The sequence below is a fragment of the Nilaparvata lugens genome, chromosome X, assembly GCF_014356525.2.
Source record: "Nilaparvata lugens isolate BPH chromosome X, ASM1435652v1, whole genome shotgun sequence".
In the NCBI taxonomy this organism is placed as follows: Eukaryota; Metazoa; Arthropoda; class Insecta; order Hemiptera; family Delphacidae; genus Nilaparvata; species Nilaparvata lugens.
In genome coordinates this window covers 58,521,833-58,542,656 of record NC_052518.1, presented here as the reverse complement: position 1 = coordinate 58,542,656, position 20,824 = coordinate 58,521,833, and the positions used below count along the sequence as shown (strand labels likewise).

At 32.8% G+C, this 20,824-nt stretch overlaps 1 long non-coding RNA gene across 1 annotated transcript; it reads right to left on the bottom strand.

Annotated features, from left to right (window-relative positions):
- Positions 1 to 203: 203 nt before the first annotated feature.
- LOC120355075 lies at positions 204 to 3,337 on the bottom strand. Its single transcript, XR_005573415.1, has 3 exons — positions 3,282 to 3,337; positions 2,498 to 2,606; positions 204 to 368 (listed from the first exon to the last, which is right to left on the bottom strand). It is a non-coding gene; the product is annotated as an uncharacterized LOC120355075 (long non-coding RNA).
- Positions 3,338 to 20,824: the final 17,487 nt, after the last annotated feature.

The following is a 20,824-nucleotide window of genomic DNA, read 5'->3' as shown; positions in this document are numbered from 1 at the left end:
CATTTGCAAGGATTAGAATATTTTAACCCAGCTGCAACTGGCATCAGACAAGAGAGTATACCTTTTTAATTATCTATGATTAATATAAGTGAATTGGATTCAGTGAATAGACATATTGGTGAAAAATAAAGGGATGTAAATAGTTAAGACATAAATAATGTGAAAAGTTGTTTATTAGAATAACTCATTTGCATGTCATTTATCTATCAAAGAAAGTCCTTATTGTGGTGTTCCTGAATACTTTGAACTCTTCCTGTTTTAAGTAGCAATTTTTTGATCCACATACTGGTTTATGTTACTGCACCTCAATTCAATCTCAATTTTTGAAGCTTTCAGATTTTCCTCCAGGATCCGGTGTTTGAACATTTCTAGAACAAATAACAGTTCAAAGTATACATTCCTAACAAATTTGAGAATAAGGATTTTATTTCCTGAATTAATCTGCTAGCAAATTTATTTAATAACCTAAAAATGTATTTAAATGTGCATGACTCTCCCTCTCGTGAAAGAAAAGTCCAAGATAACACAAGAGCGTTTTTTTTTCATGTGAAAATTATGTCCTCACAGTTTTACATTATAACGTCATATTCTGGTGGAAAAGTCGAGAAAATCCCATTTTTTCACATGAAAAAAGTGGAAATGTTCCAACTTTTCACGTGAAAAGTACGTGAAACTGAAACTTGAAAAAAACGGGTTTTTTTGTTTTTACATTTTCACGTTTAACTGAACATGTAAAAACTCTCAGAAAAGAACATGAATAAAACGGTTTTTTCTACATTTCTTGTCCCAAATTTGGTCATTTCTTTCGCATGAAAATTTCCAAAAATTCACATGAAAATAACGTTTTTAAAATACATCTTTACAACATTTTATCGTGAAAAGATGGAGAAGGATTACCTTAATAATTCTGAATAAATAATCTTTTCAATTCTTTATTTTCACATTAAAAAACTATAAATCTTATAAAACTTGTGAATAACCACAATATAATGTGAAGTAAATTCTCTACCCTAACTTTACAATAATTTTACACAAAACTGAATAAAAATTGGATTCAACTATAAAGTCCTATTCAGACAAATGGATTTATCCTAGTAAGTGATTTATGCAATCTAACAGCTGGACACTATAATTACAAAAAGAAAACTCATTTTCATTTGTAATTATTCAACAGCTGACAAATTTCAAATATTTTTCATGTAAGCTTCATTTTTCAGCTGTTGGACTTTGTATCAGCCATTTGCTTGTATTAGCTTTGCATCACCCAATGGGAAGAACCCATAAATATCTGGATGGCCAATAGGGAGATTTTTGCTTTAATAAAATGGTGAAACAACAATAATTTATATTAAAATTGAATTTATTTTCAAAACATCAGTCTTCAACCCTTCAATAAGTTGGAGACTGTTGTAGATATAATACTGTAACTTCCAGGATAAGTTATTGGTCAAATACTCCACCTTTTGACATACAACTGAATTTCAACCCCTCATAAGGGAGTGACTTGGTGGTTGTAACTCAAAGATTTTGAATGTAAATACCCATTGTGTATTATCTTAAAAGCCTTCTCAAAACGAGAAAGATGACATCAATAAAAATCTCCTATGATACTTTTATCCGAAATGGCGGCTGATTGAAGTTTTGGTTTTTGAAGAAATAGTTGATAAAATTCAATCAGCCGCCATTATGGATAAAAGTATCATAGAAGATTTTTATTGATGTCATCTTTCTAGTTTTAAAAAGGCCTCTATAATGATGTATCAAACAATGGGTGTTTACATTGAAAATATTTGAATTACAACCCCTCATTTCTTTACAAACTGTAACTTCAATCAGCCACCGTTTTGGATTCAGATTTAATAGTAAATTTTAATTGATGTTATGTTTCTTGTTTTAAAAAGCCCTTTAAAATAATGTACCACACAATAGTCGTTTACATTAAAAATATTCGAGTTAAAACTCCCAAGTCACCATATTATACATTCTGAACTAGTCAACCCTTTATGAAGGGGTTGAAATTCAGTTGTATCGTATGTCAAAAGTTAGAGTATTTGACCAGTAACATATCCTGAAAGCTGCAGTATTATATCTACAACAGTCTCTAATTTGTGGAACATATGCCGGAAACCCGTACAGCACGTATGTCTCTGTATCAGCAACCAGGGGGACAAAGAAAGCGTGGCTGACCACGCAAGAGATGGTTGGACGACGTGGAGGCAGACCTTCAATCCTTGGGCGTGAGAAGGTGGAGGCAGCGAGCACAGGACAGAGATGCATGGAAAAGGCTTGTGGAGGAGGCCAAGGCTCTTCAAGGGCCGTAGAGTCAATGAGTAGTAGTAGTCTCTAATTTATTGAAAGTTTCCCACATATGACTCACCCTGTATGATTACTAACTTATAATGATTAGCACAAGCCTAGAGCTCATGTGGACATCACCCATAGAAAAAAATTGTTTGACTTTATATTCTGTTTTAAATTAATCAAAATTGAGACTCACTTAGATTTCTCTTTGCTGATAAACCGAGTTTTTGAAGACTTCAGCCAGTGTTTGATTACTGCTTCCATGTCTTTTTCTTTTGTGTTGGAAAATTTCATAACCACAGCTCCTATCAGAGATGAAACAAAAGTTTACTTATAATTAAACATATTTCAAATAATATTTTTTGACTAGAAAATTGGAAAAACACACATGTTGCAAACACACAGTCTCACTCTTTCTTATTATATAAAATATATATTGCTAAAATGAGAGGACTACATTGATAGTTTTTCCAAATTGGAATAAGATATAAAGCTGTTAATATAAATAAATGAATCAATTGCTTGCTGGAAAAAGTTTAAATAAAGCCTGCCGGTCCAGAAAACAACTGAATAAATTTTAATCTATCAATCCACAGTCATATATTATTGATATTAAGTTCATTATAATAACATGAGTGTAGATTAGTTTGTGACTTCAATTACTTAGGCTAGGCTAAATAAAAAGTTTTGTTACACATTTAAATTTATATGTACCAGCATATAACCCTGGAATGTGTCTGCCTAGAATAATAATCATCTTATTTCCAGCAATGATAAATTCAAGAGGCTTTTCTCTTATTATTATTAAGTTATGCCTTAAATAATATGGTATTCAGTGTTGTGTTATAAGGTTATGTTATGCGTGGCCTATAATAGTCTTTCAAAAAGATTATCATTGAAATATATAAGTATTTAGACCTATAATAAATTTATTCTTTCATTTTACGGTACATCAATAAAAAAAAAATCACTCGACTTACCTATATTTCCTGGATAAAATCACAAAAATTACAGACTACAAAACTCATTCGAAAAACTGTTGGTCCTTTCAAATTGCAAAATTCATTGGGCTTGTGCATCATTGTGTCATCATGATCATTCTATCGATAGACCCAAAATGTCGATATAATATTATCAATACATCAATAAATAATAATTATCGACTATTAATAATTACATATTCTCAAATGTCATCTACATCTTTGTTTGGAAATGCGTTTTTCAAATTACATAGTTTAAATGAGTAAAAGTAGGATACAATCCTGATTTCTACATTTTTGAATGCAATAAAATCAGTTTACCCCAGGAAAAAAGTTAGAATTAGTTTGATATATCAATTGTTGAGACTTTGATATTTCCATTTCACAGTATCATATTATTGATAATATATCGATATTTTCATTCGATACAATTACAATAGTAATGGTGGCAATTTCAAAATTATTGACAATGTTACTGTTATTAAAATATTTGATATTAATTTCAGGTGGAGATTATTGATTTTTCATGGGGGGACATTTGTGCTTGACAATGAATTAATGTTGGAAACAATAAAATAGTAGGTTGTTATTATTTGAATTATTGAAACCCCAAAAATCATTTCAAAGTCTGTGTGAGTAATTCCGGATACTGCATGATTTTCCTCATAAACTGTGATCTTATTTGAAAAAGTATAATAACTTTTCCAATTTTGGATGGAATCATTTTAAATTCTAGGACAAGGTTGATAATATGAACAGAAAGGTTCATGAATTTTTTCAGAACTTTTCATTAAGAACCAAATTTTTTTTAAATTTAAACGTCAGTAGCATGTTAACGGCACGTCTGACAGGATTTTCACATAGGACAAAAAGTGCTGGAAATTCACTTCTACACCCGAATCAGTCATCAACAATACATTGTTCCGGGAAAATAAAAAATCTGCCAAAATTATTACAAAGTTTTTAACTGCATTTAAAATTCATTGACTGTATTTACCATTATGTGTATTGATATCCATGAACTCCTATTGATATCACTAAACTTGTAGTGATATCAATATAAGTTCATTGACTGTATTTACAGTGATTTCTATTGGTATCCATGGATTTCTATTGATATCCATGAGCTTCTATTGATATCACTAAACTTGCAGTGATATCAATATAAGTTCATTGACTGTATTTACCGTGATTTCTATTGGTATCCATGAACTTCTATTGATATCACTAAACTTGTAGTGATATCAATTAAAAGCTCATTGACTGTATTTACCGTGATTTCTATTGGTATCCATGGATTTCTATTGATATCCATGAGCATATATTGATATCAATAGAGTTTTTCTATCGATTTCTATGGATCTCTTCCACTAGGGTGTAGATTAGTTTGTGGTGACTTCAATTACTTAGGCTAAATAGAAAGTTTTGTTACACATTTCAATTTATATGTACCAGCATAACCCTGGAATGTGTCTGCCTAGAATAATAATCATCTTATTTCCAGCAATGATGAATTCAAGAGGCTTTCTTCTTATTATTATTGAGCTATGCCTTGAATAATACGGTATTAAGTGTTGTGTTATGAGGTTATGTTATGCATGGGCTATAATAGTCTTTCAAAAAGATTATCATTTAAATATATAAGTATTTAGACCTATAATAAATTTATTCTTTCATTTTACAGTACATCAATAAAAACAAAATCACTCGACTCACCTATATTTCCTGGATAAAATCACAAAAATTACAAACTATGAAACAACCTCCAAAAACCGTTGGTCCGTTGCAAAATGCATTGACTAAATGGTGTGCAGCACTCTGGTCTAAAGCCAAAATCAATAAATCAGAAATGTCGATATAATATTATCAATACATCAATAAATAATAATTATTGACTATTAATAATTATATATTCTCAAACATCATTTATATATTTGTTTGGAAATGTGTTATTCAAATTACATAGTTTAAATAAGTGAAAGTAGAATACAATCCTGATTTCTTCATTTTTAATGCAATAAAATCAGTTTACCTTCAGTGTTAAAATTCACAATGCAGTCACCTTGTATATTTTATATTTTAATTTCTTTTAGTTTTAGGTTATGTTGTCATTTGTAGTAAGCTGTCATGCAGACAATTTTTCTGCCATCTTGCTAGCTTAGCTCATAATTATGTTTTCGTGTACATTGTAAATCAGCTGCTTTTCACTGTCTACTTTGGTATTTTTATTTCCACAATCTATTCTTATTTTGTCTACACTTGATATTTTTGTGATGAAATTTATCATTCTTAGTCATTAATTATTGTTCTGAATAATTATTTCGCATTTTGTGTCCGACTTCTTACACTTCAATTCGAGGTTGGTATACCTTCCTCTTCCTGTCTTAGCTTCCCTGTCAGTCATTGTAATGTCCGAGAAAAGAAAATAATATCACAATTCATTAAATATTCACAATTCAGTAGGCTATAACTAATAAGATTAGAAGAGAATGATATATTGGTCAGATTCAGAAAGTTAGTAAAAGGGTATAGGATGAAAAATATTTAAATAAAAAGAAAGAAGAAACAGTGCAACATTCAGCTCTAAGCTTACTACTTGATTTGACTTTCAGCCCTAGCGCCCTTAACCTCTTATGGTGCAACATTCAGTTTGAATCTTACTACTTCATTTGATTTTCGGCCCTAGCGCCCATTAACCTCTTATGGTGAAACATTCAGCTCTAAGCTTAATATTTGATTTGACTCTCTGCCCTATCGCCTATGACTTATGTTGAAACATACAGTTCTAATCTTATCACTTGATTTGACACTTGGCCCTAGTGGCACAATTTTGTATATTGAAACACTTAGTTTTAATTATTCTACTCAGCCCTGACACCTATGTTTTGTTATATTCGAACATACAATTTCAATATCTACTATTCAGACCTAGCATCCATAACTTTTTTGATTAAATTCCTGTTCTAAAATTGCTGTTCAACTTATGTTCATGTTCTTTGCTGAAATTGTCATATTCAATTTCAATTAAATCTAGCACCCATCCTATTAAGACATATTTTTTATGCATTCAATTTAGCCTTTATGCCTTCTCAGTTTGGATTATTTTAGCCTTTGTTTTTAGACATTGTATTCTCAATATTATAATTATTCCAAGATCAAGTTTGTTACAAATTGCCCTGGTGCATATGTTCTTAAAACTCATTATTATTTACTTCTGATGGCTAGTGCCTATTATATCAAAATTATTATCCTTTTGAAGACTTACATGATTTGCAATAAATTTCAGTACAATTATCTTTTACCAGCATTTGACTTGATTATTTTACAATCCTTGAATTATCTTGCTATAGTTCTCATCTTACAGCTATTCTCAATTGCCCATGCGCTCAACTACTGATCGCATGAGCTGGTCATTGGAACGGTTATGTGGTGCTGTTCAACTAATGTTAATCATCCACTGCTCTTATCTTGAAACACACCACCGAGAAAAAACTTATAATTAGTTTGATATATCAATTGTTAAAACTTTGATATTTCCATTTCACAATATCAATATTATTGATAATATATCAATATTTTCATTCAATACCATAGTAATGGTGGCAATTTCAAAATTAATGACAATGTTACTGTTATTAAAACATTTGATATTAGTTTCAGGTGGAGATTAATGATTTTTTATGGAGGACATTTGTGCTTGACACTGAAATAATGTTGGAAAGGATAAAATAGTAGGTTGTTATTATTTGAATTATTGAAACCCCAAAAATCATTTCAAAGTCTCTGTGAGTAATTCCAGATACTGCATGATTTTCCTCATAAACTGTGATCTAATTTGAAAAAGTGTTATAACTTTTCCAATTTTGGATAGAATCATTTTGAGTTCTAGGACAAGGTTGATAATATGAACAGGAACGTTCATGATTTTTTTCAAAATTTTTCATGAACTACAATTTTTTTTTATTTTAAACGTTAGTAGCACGTTAACACATTAACGTCTGACAGGATTTTCACATAGGACAAAATATGCTGGAAATTTACTTCTACACCCAAATCAGTCATCAAAAATACATTGTTCTGAGAAAATTGAAAATCTGCCATAATTATTCAGTTTTAACACTGCATTTAAAATTACCGCAAAAGGTCTATGAATCGTTAACGGTGCATTGTAGACAATTTTTGCAAGAGACAAAAGGTGATGGAAATTCACTTCTACACCCGAATCAGTCATCAAAAATACATTGTCTCGGGGAAATTGAAAATCTGCCAAAATTATTCAGTTTTAACTGCATTTAAAATTACTGTAAAAGTATAAATCGTTAATGGTGCATTGTAGATGATTTTTGCAAGAGACAAAAGGCTATGGAAATCCACTTATACACCTGAATCAGTCATCAAATATACATTGTCTCGGGAAAATTGAAAATCTGCCAAAATTATTCAATGTTTTAACTGCATTTAAAATTACCGCAAAAGGTCTATAAATCGTTAACGGTGCATTGTAGACGATTTTTGCAAGAGTTAAAAGGTGATGAAAATTCACTTCTACACCCGAATCAGTCATCAAAAATACATTGTTTCGAGAAAATTGAAAATCTGCCAAAATTATTCAATGTTTTAACTGCATTTAAAATTACTGCAAAAGGTCTATAAATCGTTAACGGTGCATTGTAGACGATTTTTGCAAGAGACAAAAAGTGCTGGAAATTCACTTCTACACCCGAATCGATTAACAAAAAAATTTAAGTGAGACTTTTTTGGAAAACTCAAAAAATTTTTCATCAAAAATTTAATTGGTGTGAAATTTTTTTTATCTCAATAATGGTTTGTTGTAGACGATTTTGCAACAGATAGAAAGGGGTGTAAATTCGATTTTACATCCGAACTGTTGGTTAGAAAGCCTAAATTAAGAGTTGGAAAAATGTTTGATTTTCAGTTTTAACATTTTCACTTTTTATTCACGTGAAAAAACGTGATTTTCACATTGTGTGTTGACATGGGTAATATCATCCTGAGAGCTCTGAAACCGGTCCTTATTGATATCAATGAAGATTTAATATAATCAATAGATGCTCATTGACTGTATTTACCATGATGTCTATTTGTTTGTATTTACTTCTAATGTTACCCATGAACATGTATTGATATCCATGTGCATATATTGATATCAATAGAGTTTTTCTATCGATTTCCATGGATCTCTTCCACTAGGGAAACCATCGGAGAGATATTTTTTATCCCCAATAATTCAAGTTTTTTTATTAGAATTCTCCTGTCAACTGTATCAAAGGCTTTTGTCAAGTCCAAAAAGGTTATCAGCACTTTTCTTCTTGATTTAATACTACTTGAGATAGCCCTAGTCATATTGAAAAGAGTATCAGATGTATTTTTGGACTTTTGAAAACCATACTGTGAGTTGGAGATGAGATTGTACTCGTTTAAATACTTATTCAGTTGTATTTTTATACACTTTTCGATTTTTTTAGATAATGTTGCCAACAAAGAAATAGGTCTGTAATTGGAGAATATCCCTTTGGGGCTGATTTATAAATAGGTATCACTCTGGCTGTTTTGAGAACGCAAGGAAAGTGTCCAACCAGAATGCTTAAATTGACTATATATGTAGGATAGGATGTATTAATATGTCAATATTGTTTTTAATCACTCTAGTAGGGATTCCATCACAACCTGGAGCTGATCGCCCTTTCAAACTCTTGACCACCTCCTCCAATTCCTGCCTCGAGACCGGTTGCAGCTGAAATTCAGAGTATACAGCAGCATGTTCATCATCTCTCACTACTGGTGCATCCTGGGTTATTATAGAATTTGCTAGGTTTGTCCCAACTGTGGCAAAATATTGATTAAATTGGTTGGCTATTTCTTCAGTTTTTTTTGAGAGTCGATGACTTCACCTGGGCGGGAGAATGCACTAACGGGGAATGATTTACTATTATCTATACGACGTGAGATTTCGTTTATAACTGACTAAAATTTTCTAGGGTTACCAGTTGCTTCTTCAACTTTATTTTTGTAATAGTATACTTGGCTCGCTTGATTGCTGAATGTAGCATATTTCTATATTGAGTAAACTCATTTATAAGGAGATAGTCAAATGGTTGTCTATTGAGTGTTTTCTGAGTTTATCATGATGTCGGATAGAATATAGTTTATAAATAAATGATGAGCGAAGCTTGTTGCCCCGATATTGGTACGGTACTGTATTCTTATGCATGCCCATCATTATCAATATTTTCCCTTTTGAATTCAGTAGTTGATTAAAAATAATCAAATTAACTAAGTAATGCTGAAGAAATTATGATATTTTTATCGTAAAAAATTAATTCCCATCAGATGGAAAGATTATCGCAGAACTGGATGAATCATATCATATGGAATACCCAATGTGAACTGAGTTTGTTAACTGTTCAAACAGATGACATCAGATAGTTGTGGATGAGAAAACTGCGTGAGGTCTACTGTTCACAGAACTACTAGTTACATTCCAGGACAATTATCTTGTTTGAAAATCCAATATCGGGGCACCGAGCTTCGCTCGTTATTTATTTATTGATAAACAGAACAAAATGATTGGGGAAGGACTAACAGGCACAGCCCAAAACTGTTTCTTCCCTGAATTTGATTTTGAGGTCGTGTTTATATTTTACAGTGTTGGTTATATGTCAGTTTATGAAATTCGGGGATGAGATATTTTTATTTTCCACAGATGCACTTGCTCACTCACTTTATTATCCACAGACGATGAAAGTCTCATCTATTTTTCCAAGGATGGATATTATCAGTAGACGTATAACGCGGATACTGAGACGTTTTTTTATGACTTTTCCCCCCCCTCCCCCCTCACCCCGAACCCATCCTACCTCCCCCGCTCCTGCCGCACCAACCCCGCCCCCTTAGAAGAAGCTCTCTCTCTCTAGATGATTAATAGTAGAGAGAGAGATATGTGAGAGAGAGAGAGAGAGAGAGAGAGAGAGAGAGGCAATCTACTGACAGATTCAAGTGAAACGAACTTCTGCCAGATTTAATTGAAATGAATATCTTACTCTCAGATTTAACTGAAACATGTTCTTGACAACGATGTGAAGCAGTGGGTTGTACACACAACAAACACTGCCAGATTTAAGTGAAACGAACTTCTTACTGTCATAAATTCTAGATGTACTTGACAACTAGGATGAGATTTTATCATTCTTTCAAGAATACATGTCCAGCAGTTGAGATAATCGGTGAATGCAGCTGAACATTGTAATCTCGTCACTTCATCATTCTCTCTATTTTTAATTGAAGTTGCTATTTCCTCACAAATTGATTTGAGTGTAGCTTGTAATTCATCTTTCTTAATAAATGCTTGCATTTCACTACTCAGATCATTTTTCAATACATAAGTTTCGCTAAACGTAGTTAGCAATGTATTCAAATCGTTTTTTGAAACAAATTGTTCAATCCCCTCCATAAGATTTGTCTTTATCGTATTAGTCATTGCAGATAATCGATCTTCAAACTCTTGTTTTGTTATAACAATGTTATTCAATGCCTGCACAGTTTTATCCAAATATTCCTTATCAACCGATAATGAATGAGTTTCATTTACTCTAGTAAAAAGTTCTGTGCTAAGTTGTTTCAATCTGGTATTTAGATAATTTCTATCTAATACTTGCAAATCTTTAATCTTGTCTGAGATAACTTTCAATTTCTCATCCAAATAATTCTTGTTAACTTCATTATCGTTGATCGTATTCAAGTGCGATCTGAATATCTCTGTTGTTGATTTGAGATCATGAAGAGAATTCTCCAAATTGATAGATTTCTCTTTAAGTCCCCTATCGATATTGTCAGATAACTGTTGTAATGTACTGAAGATGTGTTCCTTTTCGATCTTGTTCAATCCAATATTCTTAACTATATTAGATAATTTTGAATCTAAATACGAATGCAGAGATTCACTAACACCCTGTTGATTAATTGCCTGTATTATTCTCTCACTAAAACTGGTAAGATCTGGTTCATTCCATACAATGTCTTTCTTCGCAGCGACTCTCTCGCTTTTACCTCCAAATCTGTGCATGCTCATTCTGCAACTAAACAATAATTTTACCTTCACGCAATTCCTCTATAATTGATGCAATCTCAACATCATGACCCGAGTGCCCAGCAAGTTTTGATGATTTTAATAAATGAAGTCTCTGAACCAATTCATCATAGTTGTCATAATATTGGTAAATTCTATTGCTAGAAGTATTTTTTGCAAATTTCAATAACCCTGAACCTCTCTTACTTGTTTTTTTAACAGGAAACAGCATTTGAATTAAGCGAGACTTTACACCACTGTTACGTTTCACATATCCTCGTCTATCCAAATGAACTTTTGTTATTGATAAAATCTTCTTGTATTTATTTAGATCTTTTCCATCAAAGAGATATGAATTTGGTCTTTGGGCAAATAACAGTTCTAATAGTCCATGTGTAATTCGGAATTTTTCGTTATCAATATAAAAGAAGTAGTTATCAAAGCTAACAACCATCTAACCCATAAAATATAATTTTCAGTCAGAATCATAGGAAATCCCATGAGGAATCGAGTTATCCAATTTTTCACTATGAAATGTATACAAATATTGTGCAAGCACTTGATTCTTTATCTTCTTTATTTTGCCACTTGTATCACTCTCAAGCATAGTTGAATTAAATATACTTGATTCGTTCATGCTTAGATCTTTTTCAGCTGCTGATGGTGATGCAACTTCTATTGTTTCACTAATATCATCATCATGTTTTTCTCCCAGTTCCATACTTTCTTCGTCTTCTTCTTCTTCTTCTTGTTCCTCCTTTTTTGGTATAAAACTCTGATCAGAGTGGTGAGAAGATTTAGTTTTCCCCATTTCAACTAGAGGTGTGATAATCGGTTTAAAAAGTTTTTCTCTGTAATCGTCAGATTGCTTTTCAAAATGTACAATGCTTCTATGTTTATCTCTTATAACTTTCCTCAATTTCTTAATCTTATCGATTAGAGCAACACTAGCGTTTTGTCTTCTACGAGACATCCTCATTCTTTCACTGCTACTCACTCTCTACTGAATGTCAATAAAGTTATCCAGACCCTGCCTATATTTTCCACTATTAGCTACACATTCGGTCATAATAGTAAGAAAACTATGCTTCTTAGAATTCCACACATTTGAACACAACTTACTGAAATCTCTGAAGCAAATATCTTCACCCACATAGTCTCTATGTATTAATTTGAGTGATAATTGATCAATTTTGAATATAACAATCATATTTGCATTATCTCTGGTGAAATGTTTTTGTGTTGCACCATAGCTTTGAATTAAATATGCTGTATCAATATTACAATGTCTACCCATAGTAAAATAATCTCTTATTTGAGGTGTGTGACTAAGTTGTAAATCATCGAATATAACAAGAGAAAATTGTGGAATTTTATTCGGGTGGGGAATTCTCTCGGGAATATCATTGACATGAAATTCAATACCTTTCATTTTTGAAAAGACTTTTCTTAAAAACAAGTACTTATCTTGATATTGACTTTTAGTATTTAAATAAATATGTTTAAATCTCAATCCATTTTTGGAAAAAATCAAGTTGAACAATAAATTCGTTTTACCGCATGCAGATGGGCCTATGATGAGAATTCTAGCGTTATGTGGTATCAATGTACCATTCTTACACCATACAGGCTTTTCCTCTTGTGCAATTAACTTATCAAAATTTATGATGACGAGTTTGTTCATGTTGAGAAAGTGAGATATACAAACAGAACTGTTTCATGTGTCTGGTTCACTCGCTAATGAAGCGTTTCTAGGTGACACACATACATGTACTCACCCATTCAACATCTAGTCACCTTGTGCCACATGCTACTAGCACTTCTCTATGACAAAAATGAGAAATGAAAGAGCGAACATTCAATCCAAGTTGTTTTTATTTAAAAAACACACACAATGTAAAGAATATTACAATGATTATCCACAACAGATGTGGATAGATAATTATATAATGTACATTATTTACATCATATGATCTTACTCTAATTATTTACAACAAATGTGGATAGATAATTATAATGTACATTATTTACATCATATATGATCTTACTCTAATTATTTACAACAAATGTGATTTGATAAAATTATACCATGTGATCTTACTCTAATTATTATTTACAATCTTACTCTAATAAGTTCTCTCGATTTATGAATGATGGTTGTGGAAATCCAATCCATTTCACAAGCAACTTATCCTTATCTCGTCTCAATATTTTTTCTATCAAGTAAACATTTCTTTCAGATTCATTCAAAAGTGTTTTTTTTTTAATTTCTTCTTGATAAAACCTACCCTGTATTATCTCACCACTAAGATCTTCTAATGAGTAAGTGATAGGTCTTGTGGGATGTATGCTCACAATTCGGAAATATTCGGGTGACCAATTCATTAGATATTTTTTATCAAATATATGTTCCTTTTTAGAAATTCTCACAATATCACCTAGCTTATATTTTGGTTTCAACACTTTTAATTTGAATCGTCTATTAAATGCAGAGTTTAGTGATTCTAAAACATGTTTACGATGTTTTTTAGTTACATCTTTGGGTCGCATTCCAATGCTACTGTGTACTGTATTGTTATAATCATCTACAATATTTTGTAAGTTATTAACCCAGTTTCTACTCCCAAGTTCAGTTAAAGATCGATATATTTTTGATTTTATTGTATGATTAAATCTCTCAGCGATACTAGCTTTCTTATCAGTAAAAACAGAATAATGCTTGATATTATACTTATCTAACAAATCTTTCACATACTTATTAAAATACTCCTTCCCTCCATCTGTCTGGAAAAAACGCATATGTTTATTCTTACAAATAATGGGTTCGAGTGCATTATAAACACTTTGTGCAGTCTTATTCTTTGAAGGTATACAATAAGCGTACTTAGTAAAACAATTAATAACAACTAAAATAAAACGATATCCTTTATTGAATTTAGATAAGCTACCCATCTCAATCAGATCTGATTGATATAAATCGTTCTCATTCTTCAATTCATATCTACGTGTGGGGTAATTTACATGTGCAGCAGAGTGAAGCTCTGCTGCTAATTTTGCTCTAATATTACTCATTCTTCTTTGTGTGAAGACACGCTTGAAACAGAATTTGATGTGTTGGTCACTACCTCGTTACACACACACTGATCTGTGCCATCAGTTTGCTATTTTGTAGTGACCGAATGGTAATGTATTGATTCCGTTCTCTGCAATAAAGCGCTTGTCATCGAACGGGCTCAAACAAACCTTTGTGCATTCAATTTGATGCATGTTATGATTGAAGGATCTCAACATATTACATTTTTCTATATGTTGGCATCGTTCAATCAAACATTTCTTATACAAGTCAAAACTAAGTTTTCCATTTTTCACATGTGTCTTCACACCTTTTGCTACACACTTATTTACAGTTTCCTCCTTCTCATTATTTACAAGATATGAATACAATTCCGAGCGTGATCCCAGAAAAGATTTTAAAGGAAATGAAGCTGCCTCATCCTTAAATTTCCCTACAACTTTATTCCTCTCGTTGGAGAAGCATTCGTGCTCAGCTGGGTAATTTGAAGTTTCAAACAATTCTAGATTTTCTCTTATCAGTTGGTAGACGTCGGGTGTCTCCAACGATAAGAGGAAGCTATCTGTATCAGTCATACAAAGCTGGATGCGTTGCCATGGTATGATTTTTTGCAATTTACAATAGAAAAAATCATACATGTGTAGTTTACTCAAATCCAGGATGCAGAAACCTGAATAGATTGGCTTATTCATTTTTAGTTCCAACTTTCGCGAGAAAACCGCAATCACATCCGAACTTATTATCTGCCAGCGTTTACATAGGGGATTTGAAATGTACTTATCTAGATGCTTGGCGTCTGTGATAATTTGAACATTACAATGATGACGAGTATTCTGTAGTGTCTTCCCATAAATTAAATTGCTCATCTGTTTAAAAAAGAGACTTCAAATTTATTTTTCGCGGCTTGCCTATTACAGGTATTGAACTCAATGTAGTTCTTCAACCAAGGCGATTGGGAAAAGCTAATGACGCGATGTACTTTTGTTAATTTCAATCCGAGTTGAAGGTACAGTTTCAAGTTCATGTAATGAACAATGTACCTCTCTCGATCAAAAAGTGTGTTCATGAGTTTTTTAGTCAGAGTTTCACCGTTCTCATTGGTTTGGTACTCGGAGAACAATTCGCTAGGAGGAATTTGATGAAGTGGAGCGAGAGGGGAATTGGCATGCATATCATGTAACTCCTGTGGGTACTTGAGATCACATTCAATTACATAACCAGTTTCTGATTCACTCTCCAAATTTGTAAAGTCAAGAGCATGGATTTCTTTCTCTGAGAGGAACTTGAAATTTCCATAAGGTAAGAATTGATACATAGAGTGGGCATACAAAGAATTACAATCTCTATAAAGCAAATAGTTACTTGGTTTTGTGGGATTGTATGTGTCAGGGATGTGTTTGTTATTGGCTTTGCAATAATGCTTGCCAATAAACGAAACACCACCGCGCATTCCTGATTCAAACAATAGATGTATATCGGGATCGCTAATCAATTGAAGTTCAACCCGGGTGAACTTTAACATACAATTCCAAGTGTAATGAGCAAGCGAAAGAAAATGAGTCACATCGAGGCCATATGACCTAAAAAGCGTTGACCTCATTTCTTCGAAAACCTCAACTAATAGCATGACGTCTAGGCACAGATAGAAATCATGATACTCGCCAAGAGATTTCAACTTGAATGTTGAGAACACTCTTTGTGCATGCTCATATTCTTTGGGGAAAGGGGTGTATCGTTAAGATCATTATAAAAACATTCTATCAGAGGGAGAGAAGTCTCAGCAAATTTTTCAGGGCAAGATATGTACGAATAGGGATATTCTCCTTTTTTCAACAAGAGTTGCCTATGTTCGAGATCAGGGTCATTAAATACTGAAAACAGACGTTTGAACTTCGATTCCATATCTGTACTATCTACCAAGTTGCGCACCAATACTTCTAAAGATTCATTCATAAATTTATATGAATCTGAAAACTTGATTTTTCCCACTGTCAATGTCAAAAATCTTTCTGATGTATTGGCGATACAGGAAATTTCTTTTTTACATTTTCCGAGAGCTTTTAGAATAAAATGACTGTCAAATCCGCTAAAATTATGGAAGTAACAGCTAATCGTATTGTCAGTTCGAGTATTTAAATTACACGACACATGAGCAGCACACAAAAACTTCCCATTTTCATGTGCATGATGGCGTACCTTTGTGTCTGTTTCGGTAAAAACTTCATCGCAAAGCCCGCACTTATCAGCATTTTGAAATTCGTGTTGCTGACGTTCACTTAAATGCTCCATCGGAATTTCACATTTTATATCCGCACTCAATAAATCGCCCAGTTCGATTATTTCCTTGAGAAATTTCTCCATGATCTTTTCATTGATATTACTCGATCTATAGAGTACTGGGCCGTACGCAATATCTCCATTCACATCAATTACAACGAAACAATACCCGCATGGAATATGATGCGCCGTTTTCTTGGTGTAACTTCTGGTGATAGGTACATCCTCAGATTCATTACCATCCATATTCACAACAAATGTTTCCAAATCCGCGTAGATTGTATACTTTTTCTTTAAAGTCGAACCGAGTTTTTTTAAATTTGATTGTCTCACCTCGTTTTGGGTATGAAGTTCTCTGAGACTGGAACTTTGAACAAAGCTCTAGATGTCTCATCAAATTTGCTTTACCATCCCGGTTTACTCTTTTGTCTGATGTAAATCTGTGAAAACAGAAATTACAAACATCTACTTGTGCTTTAGCTTTCGAAAGGTGAGAAAGAAGACGCGACAATCCGTTTTTCCCGTTCGCGGTGTTAATTAAACAAAAATGAGTTTTTCCTGCATCGCCTTTCAAATTAATTACCTAATGAAAATCTAAAAAATGAGAATTGTATTGTTAATTTAGACACTCAATCCGGACATGGTACACACTGGGTTGGTTATAAGAAACGAGGATCAAATGTTTACTATTTTGATCCAATTGGTAATTTACAACCACCTTATGAATTGAATAAATATTGGAAAAAAGAAACAGGTGTAAATATTTTTTACAATGTTGAGCACATGCAACCATTACATACAAATATATGTGGACACCTTATGCTCTTGTTTTTTGCGAACCAGTTGTAATCCAGTATTTGTACCGAAAACATATAAGATGGTTGTTATTACATTACAATCTAGATCAAGTGATCTCTATGAACATTTACAAGAAATTCTCGATTTGGATAAAAATAAAGAATGGGAAATTGGATTGATTAATTTCTGTACTTACAATAGCATTGCAAATGTTATAAAAGGTAAAAATTCTACCTTCAAATATGGTGATAAATTAATTGATCTTGATACGGGTGCATATGAAGTTGATGACATTATATTAGCTTTAAAGAGTAAATTGAATAGTGACGAAAAGAAACTTAATATAAGAGCTAACACGAATACTATGAAGCTCGAAATTCGTTCTGATAAGCCTATTGACTTCACATCATCTACTTCAATAGGGAAAATGCTTGGTTTTGATAATGTTATACAACAACCAAATAAATGGTATTATTCTCAGCATTTAGTTAGCATAACAAATATTGACTCTATTGTAGTTGAGTGCAATATAGCCTGTGGGAGTTACTCCGATGGCAAAGAGAAACATATTATATACGAGTTCTCACCTAGAGTACCTAGCGGGTATTTGATAAATGAAACGCCTAATCCGATAATCTATATGCCTTTAAACACACATAGAATTCAAAGCATTAATGTAAAGGTAACCGATCAAGAAGGATCGTTTATTGATTTCCGAGGAGATATAATTACAATTAGACTTCACATTCGTGAAAAACAAAGAACTTGAAATGGGATTCCTCGTTTTCAAACCTTGCACTAGCATTTGCTCACAGAAGCTCATTAGAGACTCAAACATGATAGAGTCAACACCTGAAAAGCTACGTGCTATATCAGCGAAAAGCACGAGAATATTGAAAAAGTTGGGATTTATAGTAGATTGGCGTCATGTACGGCGCAGCAATTAGTGAAATTCTCGATGTTGAATCTCAACTCAAGTTCTATAATGATATTACTAAATTTCAGTTCCATACTCATACAGTATATTCGGGTCAAGAAATTAAACCCTCAGATGAAGCTCGCATCCATGTGGCTTCTATGGATCAGTACAGCCTTCCATGCAAATCATTTATATTTATTGAGGGGGAGGTGAAGTGTACAAAACCAGCTGCAAAGGCTGGGGATGCTCCGATAGAAGCTAAGTATATATTATCCAGTAACCTCATTGGAAATCTCTTTGATGAAATTCGATATGATTTGGCTGGACAACAAATTTCTAAATCAAGACTAATTGGATTAACATCAACAATTAAAGCTATACTAGTGAAAAATATGTTTGATAAGAACACATATCACTTGGCCGGGTTTGACAGAGCAGGATATACACTGAAAGATAATAAGTTTACATTCTGTGTACCTCTTGAATTAGTTTTATCATTTTTTGAAGACTTTCAAAGAATAATTTTAAACTTGAAACAAGAACTTGTATTATTAAGATCACCAACAGATCTCAATTGCATCGAGTCTACAGAAGCAACAAACGTTAATATAAAAATAACGAAGCTTCAATGGAGAATTCCCTATATTACTTTAGAAGATCATGTGAGGTTGAAATTTTTGAGATTGCTCGATGCTGATACACCGCTGAAGCTGAGCTTTCGTCATTGGGAGATTTCAGAATTACCAAATTCACAAAATAGCACTGTTCATTCTTGGGCAGTAAAAACTGCATCCCATCTTGACACACCAAAGTATGTTGTTTTAGCGTTTCAAACAGATCGTAAGAATAAAATTAATAAATCAATCTCGGAATTTGATAGTTGTAATCTTCAAAATGCAAAGGTCTACTTGAACTCTGACTATTTTCCTTATGAAAACCTCCTTGGTAAACAAGAATTGATGTACCGTATGTTTTTGGATTTTCCCTCGGCGTACTATAACCATAGTATCAATACTGAGCTTGGAATAGAGATTGATTTTGACACATTTTGTACTAAAACACCCCTGATTGTAATTGACTGTTCACATCAATCTTCTCATTTGAAATCCTCCACAGATATTAGAATAGATATGGAATTTAAGGAAGCTGTACCTCCAAATACTTCCGCTTATTGCATTTTAATCAGTGATCATATCATGGAGTACACTCCTCTTACTTCCATGGTGAAGGAAGTTCAGTAATTTCTCGATAGAGCACAAGCTATATAAGTATTGCATTTTTCAAATTTTACTCATTTGAGGTTTTAGCTTTGATCGGTTAACATCTAGAATGTCTTCTAATTCTGAGAAGAAAACACGCTCTATCGGGATACAGTGTGATCTTGATAAGGAGGAGGAGGAGGAAGACAGCATCTACTATGACTCAAGATGTAGTACACCTATAATGTCTTCTAATTCTGAGAAGAAAACACAATCTATTGACACACAGTGTGATCTTAACACTGAACAAGACTTCTTCTACTATCACTCAAGATGTAGTACACCTAAACCACAGGAGGAGAATGGAGGAGGAGGAGGAGGAGGAGGAGGAGGAGGAGAAGGAGGACAAAGGAGGACAAAGGAGGAGGACAAAACAGCACAAGAGGAGGAAGAAACTCTCTCCTGTAAAAAATTTGCAACAGTCGACATGCATTGGTTCAAGGGAAATTCTAATCAAATTATTGTGAAAGAAATCAGAATCGTAGATCAGGTAAATAGCTTTGTTGTGTTACATTTCAAGTCGCCATTTGCAAAGTCGGAATTGAATGCTAAATTGCGTAAGCAAGTAACATGGGCAGAGAACAATTATCACAAAATACGCTGGGAAGATGGTCATTTATTTATACAGATGAATTATTGATATCTTGAAGGATATGATAAAGTCTACACAAAAGGTACAGAGAAAGCTAAGTTTCTTAGAAGGTTACACAAAAACGTATGTTGTTTACCGGATGAAATTGAGAAACCAAATTTTAACTACTTTACAAGTTCTTGGTGTTATAATGCCTGTGAAATTCATCATCGCAATCCACAGGGGCGCTGTGCCCTCTTCGCGGCACTTCATTACAATAGTTTGATAATGAAAAATATGGACTCATCCCCAAATTTCATGAAAATCGTTAGAACCGCTTTCGAGATCTGTTGGATTTAAATAACCAGTAAATATAAAAATATATAGAAATTACTCGCTTCATATAATAGGATTTCCAAGTAGAGCTCATAAGTATCGTGATCTTGCCATACAATAATTGAAGTTGATTTCATTCAACTCTATTATTCTTCTCAAAGTTTTTGTATTCTACTTATTCCCATTGACAACATGCTCACATATCTAATCTTCCAGGAATTCTA